Below are 6921 nucleotides of genomic sequence, written 5' to 3'. Positions count from 1 at the left end.
CTCAAATACAGAATAGATAATTACAGAATGAACATTTTTGAAAGGTTACAAAATGGCTGCGCACGCCATCTTATATTCATAGTGATGTCACATAATTTTCAATTTTTTTAGGAAATTATCCGCAGCCGGTAAAAGGTGCAATATTGTCTCCTGTTTTGGAAAAACAACATACCTTAATAAATCTATCATCGTTCTTAGCTATCCTGTATTTGGGCAATAATTATGTAATCCAAGCTGATTATAGAGTTGACAATAAGATTCAACTTTCTACATCTTTATACAAATCTCACTTCTTCAGCGTTCTTCTTCTTACATAGTTTAATAAGTATGTACAAGTAGAATTAAAGCAAATTATCTATTAAGTTACGAATTTAAAAATGATTAATTATTATTTATGTTCTTGGTTTAAGTATCTTGCTTTGTCACACATTTCGAATTATTTTATACAATGTTTTGTATCTCTTAAAGAGAAAATTGAATATGCATATTGCGCCAGGCTTATTAATTGTGTATCGATTTTTTTCAAGTATTTTTTTACAATGATTTTGCCTATTGTACGTTGGGTTTTGTAAATCAAGATATTCAGAACATTTTACGCATACTTAACTAATTTACGGGCCGTGCCTTTACATACATATTTTAAAGTCATAAAAACAGCATTTAGTAGCTAGAACCATTTGCACATATTATTAGTAGAGATGTTGTATTTAATTTTTACGGTGAGCCATTTAAAGGACAAATTAAAAGCTACATTCATTCGCCATTTTTTAATGTCAGCTGTCAAACTGTCAAATGTCAACTGTCAAACTCTTATCGTTTAAAATTAATTTTGCTTTTTAAATGGCTCTAAGTAATATATAAAAAATTATATATTAATTATTATGAACAAGTGCAGATTTTAAACAGTATTAGTGTTACGGTTTTATATAATAGTAGATGATTATATCATAAGATATTTATTTGCAGTAATTGCTGTTAAGTATAACTAGTCATTAATCAACAAAATTTTAATAATTTTAGTGGGGACCGTAATGTCGACATAATCTTTCATATTTTTATGCATTCACTGACATTTTGTAACATATTGTTTATGTTTTTGTTGGAAACGATCAAACTTGACCACTTTTATTTAAATTTGAACCCAGTTACTTTTTAATTTCAAGGTTTTTTTTTGTTTTATTTGTGATTCATTTAAATAAATGGTTGAAAACACATATTTGTTATTATTTATTACATGTTTTTATTTACATTAATAATGTCCTTTAAATTTTATTTCTTTTTTTTTCTTGTACTTTTAAAAGGCTTTTAGAGGCAGCCTATATCAATCCCTTAATTTATTAACTTTATTTATTCGAATAAAAGTCATTTATGATGACGGGTATTGTTACTTTAGTAATATTAGAATAACTGCGTTCAAATTTGACTATGCATCAACGTCCGACGCATAAAATGTTAAGCTTCTTTGCGTCACAGGAGTAAAGACAAATAAACATTTTTGACACTGAACTGACGCGACACCATTGACGTGATCTTGTATAATCTGTGGATTTGAATATTGGCGAAGAGTAATTATGTATTTGGAATTATAAAGAGATGTATTTTAAATAAATATTTATCAATCAAAGCTGTTTGTAATTCAATATATTACAGAGCTATTAATTGCATGGATATTTAAATTTAAGTCTTGTTTATCTTTACTCCTTCGATATGATTTGGGGATTCGAAAAAAAGTAACAACCACTGTGACCATTCAGTGCGAAATATTTTGCGTAGAAAACTCTTACTTTGAGTATAGGTCCCTGACTTTACCTATAATAATATAGTGTAAGCCTACCTATTTATATATATAAAATAGATATATATTTTTAAAGGATCATTAGGTAAATTGTGTATAATATAAGCTAAATATTAAGTCATAATTATCTAATTATAGAGTGTTATTGTGTAAAATAACACTTATTATTAATTTAAAATAATTACTAATAAATATATTTAAAATAGCAACACTAGACAAATATACGAATTAAAAAAAAGCAGATGATGGAATGTGGGTAGAAGCATCCAGAATGTTCTCGAAAAGTTATACGGACGCGTCGAAATTGTAGAGAGAGAAAATAAAATTGTAAAAGTGTAAACCAGTGTGTTTCAATTATTAAAAGTTCTAGCTAAACTGGAAAAGTGACTTCAACTTCATAAGTGGGATCGAAGGAAGATAATATCATTTTCCTTTCCACGCCACCGTGAAACTGTAAGTAACGTGGAGGTACATATAGTACATTATTTTTATTTTTTTAGAACTTTGTGTAGGTTTTTAATTTTATAATTATTTTGATAATTGTTTTTTCTTTTCATCCAAAGAAACGTACTTTAAAGCTAAACTATAAGTCACTTACTGACCGTTAATATTTTAAATTTGATATCTAATTGCATAAAGATTTTTTTTTTTTCTCTTCTTCTTCCTACATCTGAGTGTGATTAAAAATTAAAATTTATTTTATTATAAATAGAAGTAAGAAGTAATAATACTAAATCGATAAAATTATTGTGATTTATAATAACGAAGGCATAACTTAACACATTAGATTGAATAAAAGTAATAAATACAAATATTATGCGACAAAAGTGTACTACTAATTTTGTGTCGTAATGATTTTTCTTTCATTGACTAGTGATATATATATATATTTTTTTTTTTATTTAATTATGATCACCTAATCGTTTTATTATTATAAAACGCTTAATCTTAGCATAATGACAAAGTGATGTGTTTTATGTTGACTAAGAAATAATACACGTGAACTTACAAACCTAGACTGGTTTCATAATATTAAAACAGGTTATTATGAAAGAGAATATTAATTGTTATCTAAAACTGAGATTTGTCAGTTTCAGCTTTTTGCTATGGATCAAGGCAATGATCGACGAAAAAGAGCAGCCTATGATAGGACTAGTGCAGACCCAGGTGTACCCAGGTTCGAGGGTCAGGGTCAGGACGCACTAGACCTAAGGCAACATACTAGTCGTGCAAGCTGGCCAGGAGAACCCAGGTATGAGGGTCAGGTCAGGAGAGCTGGACATTATAATTCCGAGCAACCCAGGGTATCGCGGGAGCGTGATACCGAGGGTGAGAGTATTCGCCGGCCTGACGGAGAGCGTCAGCAACTAAATGATTTTCGGGAGCAAAGAAATATGGAAAGATCTCTTCGCACGCCCTCAGTCGCACGGGATCGATCGCCTGGTGCCGGTTCTTCGAGACGTGTTATGCGAGAAAGAAGCAGGACTAGAATCGAAAGAGCGCACGATGATGATGTAATTTCCTCATTCAGAGCCGGAAGTAAGAGGAATAGAAGTCCAAGTGATCCAGGTGAGCAACCATGTACCTCTAGGCGACGCCGACGTCGAGATAGTTCTAATGAGGATAATATAATAGATAAATTTTTGTCAATATTGCAGTCAGTCAAGAGTTCAGATAAGTCAAAGTTAACTTTTAATACTAACATTATCCCTGAGTTCGACCCTATGTCTAAAGAGCAAACAATTTTAACGTGGCTTACAAAAGTGGAAGAGTGTTCTGAAATATACGGTTGGGATGATAAGGAAATCATTCATTATGCCCTTCCAAAACTAACTGGTGTAGCCAAGTCGTGGTATCAAAGCTTACCTAGTATGAAATTTACATGGGTCGAGTGGAAAAATAAACTTATTGAATCATTTCCCGTTCGTGAAGATTACGCTGAACTCTTAACTGAAATGCTAGCTAAGCGCGTAAAATATGGAGAGTCTCTTGAGCAATATTATTACGCTAAAATTAATTTGTTAAATAGATGTAAGATATATGGACGCCAGGCTGTAGATTGTCTACTGTACGGGGTAGAAGATAGGGCCGTAAAAGTCGGTGCGCAAGCTGCGCAGTTCTCAGAACCGGAAAAGGTCTTAAAATATTTTAGGACTGTTAAAGTCGGACCAAGCCGCGAAAACCATGAATCGTATTCTAAATTTCGGAATGAGCGTAGAAATGCCGGAAATGAAAAATCAACTTCTAGATCAGGTGGTTCAAAACCTGATACAAAAATGGTTTGCTACAATTGTGATGAAGTAGGCCACCCAAGTTTTAGATGTAACAAACCTCATGCAAAATGTTCTACTTGCGAAAAATTAGGCCACCTGTCCATTCATTGTTTTAAAAATAAATTTAACAAAGATCGTGAGAAAGACTCTAATACTACCAACGATAAAACTGAAAAACGCGTAGCTCAATTAAGTCATACAGATGATCCAACTGCCAAATATATAATTACTATTAAAATAAACAATAACTTTGTTGATTGTCATTTAGATTTAGGAAGTCAATGCTCCCTTATTAGACTTACTAAAGCTAAGGAACTTAATTTGGAAATAGTTGTACCAGATGATTTGCCTGTACTCAGGGGTATTGGTGCTAACCTTATCGCACCAGTAGGTATGACGATTGTCACCGTTGAAGTACAAAATATCAAAAAGGTCATAAATATGTATATTGTCGATGATTACGTAATAACCCAATCAACCTTACTAGGTCATTCTTTTACCGAGCAACCAGATATTATTATTACAAAGACTCCTACTGAAATTATATTCCAACAGACCCCCACTGTTAAGACGCGTTTAGTGGCAAGTAAAGATACGGAAATATTTCCCAATACGTTATGTGCTGTTCAGATCACAGCTGAACCAAGTCTTTGTAGTCAAGTTTTCGTTAATGGATCTATCAGGGGTCCAGAAGGTAAAGAATATTTTCTCCTTCCAGGTGAATATGAGGTTAGGAATGGTCAAGGCGCCCTATTAATATACAATGTTTCTACAGATACTTTTACAATAAAAAAGGGTTCACTTTTGTCACGTGTGACTCCTAAAGAGTCGAAATTATCAAACAACGTTTTAGATTCGTGTAATGTTACATTTTCAGAAAGTCAGAAAACCGAAAATTTAAACTGTAGTGATAAATTAAATAAGGACGAACAACATAAATTACAAAAATTAATACAAAAATATGGCAATTGTTTCTCAACCGGACTTCATGATTTAGGTTTCACAAACTTGACGGAAATGACGATCGAACTTGATGATGCAGAGCCAGTCGTCTATCGACCTTATCGAATGTCCTATGCTGATCGTACTTTAGTTAGAAATATGATTCAGGAAATGGTCGATCATGGCATTATTAGGGAATCAAACTCACCATATGCTAGTCCGATTTTACTAGTCCAAAAGAAAACTGGTGATAAGCGTCTATGCGTCGATTACCGAGCGTTAAATCGGAAAACTAAAAAAGAACATTACCCACTCCCTCGTATCGAGGATCAACTCGATCAATTAGCCGGCAACAAGGTTTTCACATCCCTAGACCTGGCCTCGGGTTACTATCAAATATCGATAGCGGAAGAGTCACGACATAAAACGGCTTTTGTGACGCCCGATGGCCAGTATGAATACAATCGGATGCCCTTTGGCTTGGTAAACGCACCCTCGGTTTTTCAACGTACCATAAATAAAATATTGCTCGAGGCAAAAATCAAGTACGCTATCGTCTATATGGACGATATTCTCATTCCTTCTAAAGACATAGAAGAAGGCCTTAAGCGATTAGAAGAGGTTCTGGTGTTACTCAAAAGGGGTGGTCTAACCTTAAAACTAAGTAAATGCCATTTCTTCCTTGAGACCATCGATTTCCTTGGTTATGAAGTGAAATCCGATGGAATTCGGCCAGGGCTGCGTAAAATTGAGGCTGTCGCTAATTTCCCTAAACCTGGAAATCAGCATGAGTTGAGACAGTTTTTGGGGCTGTCAGGATATTTTAGGAGATTTATTAGAAATTATGCGTCGTTGGCTGCTCCACTAACTGATCTTTTAAAAAAAGATGTTAAATGGTGTTGGACCGGTAATCAAGATGAGGCATTCAATAAAATAAAAGATATGTTGGTAGACAGACCTTTACTAGCGCTTTATAATCCGAAAGCCGAAACTCAAGTTCATACGGATGCTAGTAAGGAAGGTTTAGCTGGTATCTTACTCCAGGCTAATTGTGACGGGGTTTTCCAGCCTGTTTCGTATTTTAGCAGAAAAACCAACCCAGAGGAGCGGAAACTACATTCGTATGATCTTGAGACATTGGCAGTGGTTGCATCCTTAAATCGGTTTAGAATCTATCTTATCGGTATCTCGTTTAAAATCTTTACAGACTGCAATGCATTGCGCGCAACTCTGGTTAAACGAGATTTAATACCACGAATTGCCCGATGGTGGATTCAACTTCAGGAATTTGATTGCACCATCGAATACAGGCCAGGATCACGTATGGCTCACGTGGACGCATTAAGCCGAAATCCAGTTGGAATTGCTGAGACAGAAACCCCAATTTTTCTCGACACATTCATGATCACTGAAAAGTCTGAAGAAGATTGGATCGCAACTGTACAATCTGGTGATGAGGAGATAAAAAAGATAAAAGAAATTCTGTCCACTTCTGATACAGAACAGATATTGGACATTCATAAGAATTATAAATTAAAGAATAACCGCGTATACAGAGTCGTAGGAGAGGAAATAAAGTGGCTTGTGCCAAAAGGAGTGCGTTGGCAAATACTTAAAATGAACCACGACGATGTTGGTCATTGCGGTTTCGACAAAACGTTGCAACGCATCCGTAAAAATTATTGGTTTTCAAAGATGCGGAAGTTTGTAAAAAAATACGTCTCCTCTTGCCTTGAATGCTTGCATCATAAGACACCAGGAGGAAAGCGTGAAGGAGAGCTTCATCCCATAGATAAACCCAGCGTGCCTTTTCATACGATTCACGTGGATCATCTTGGCCCCTTTGTAAAAAGCAAGAAAGGCAACTGTTACCTTTTAGTTCTGATTGATGGATATACAAAATTTGCCAGT

This window comes from Vanessa cardui, chromosome 25, assembly GCF_905220365.1.
Source record: "Vanessa cardui chromosome 25, ilVanCard2.1, whole genome shotgun sequence".
NCBI lineage: Eukaryota > Metazoa > Arthropoda > Insecta > Lepidoptera > Nymphalidae > Vanessa > Vanessa cardui.
Note: the sequence above shows the minus strand (reverse complement) of the source record.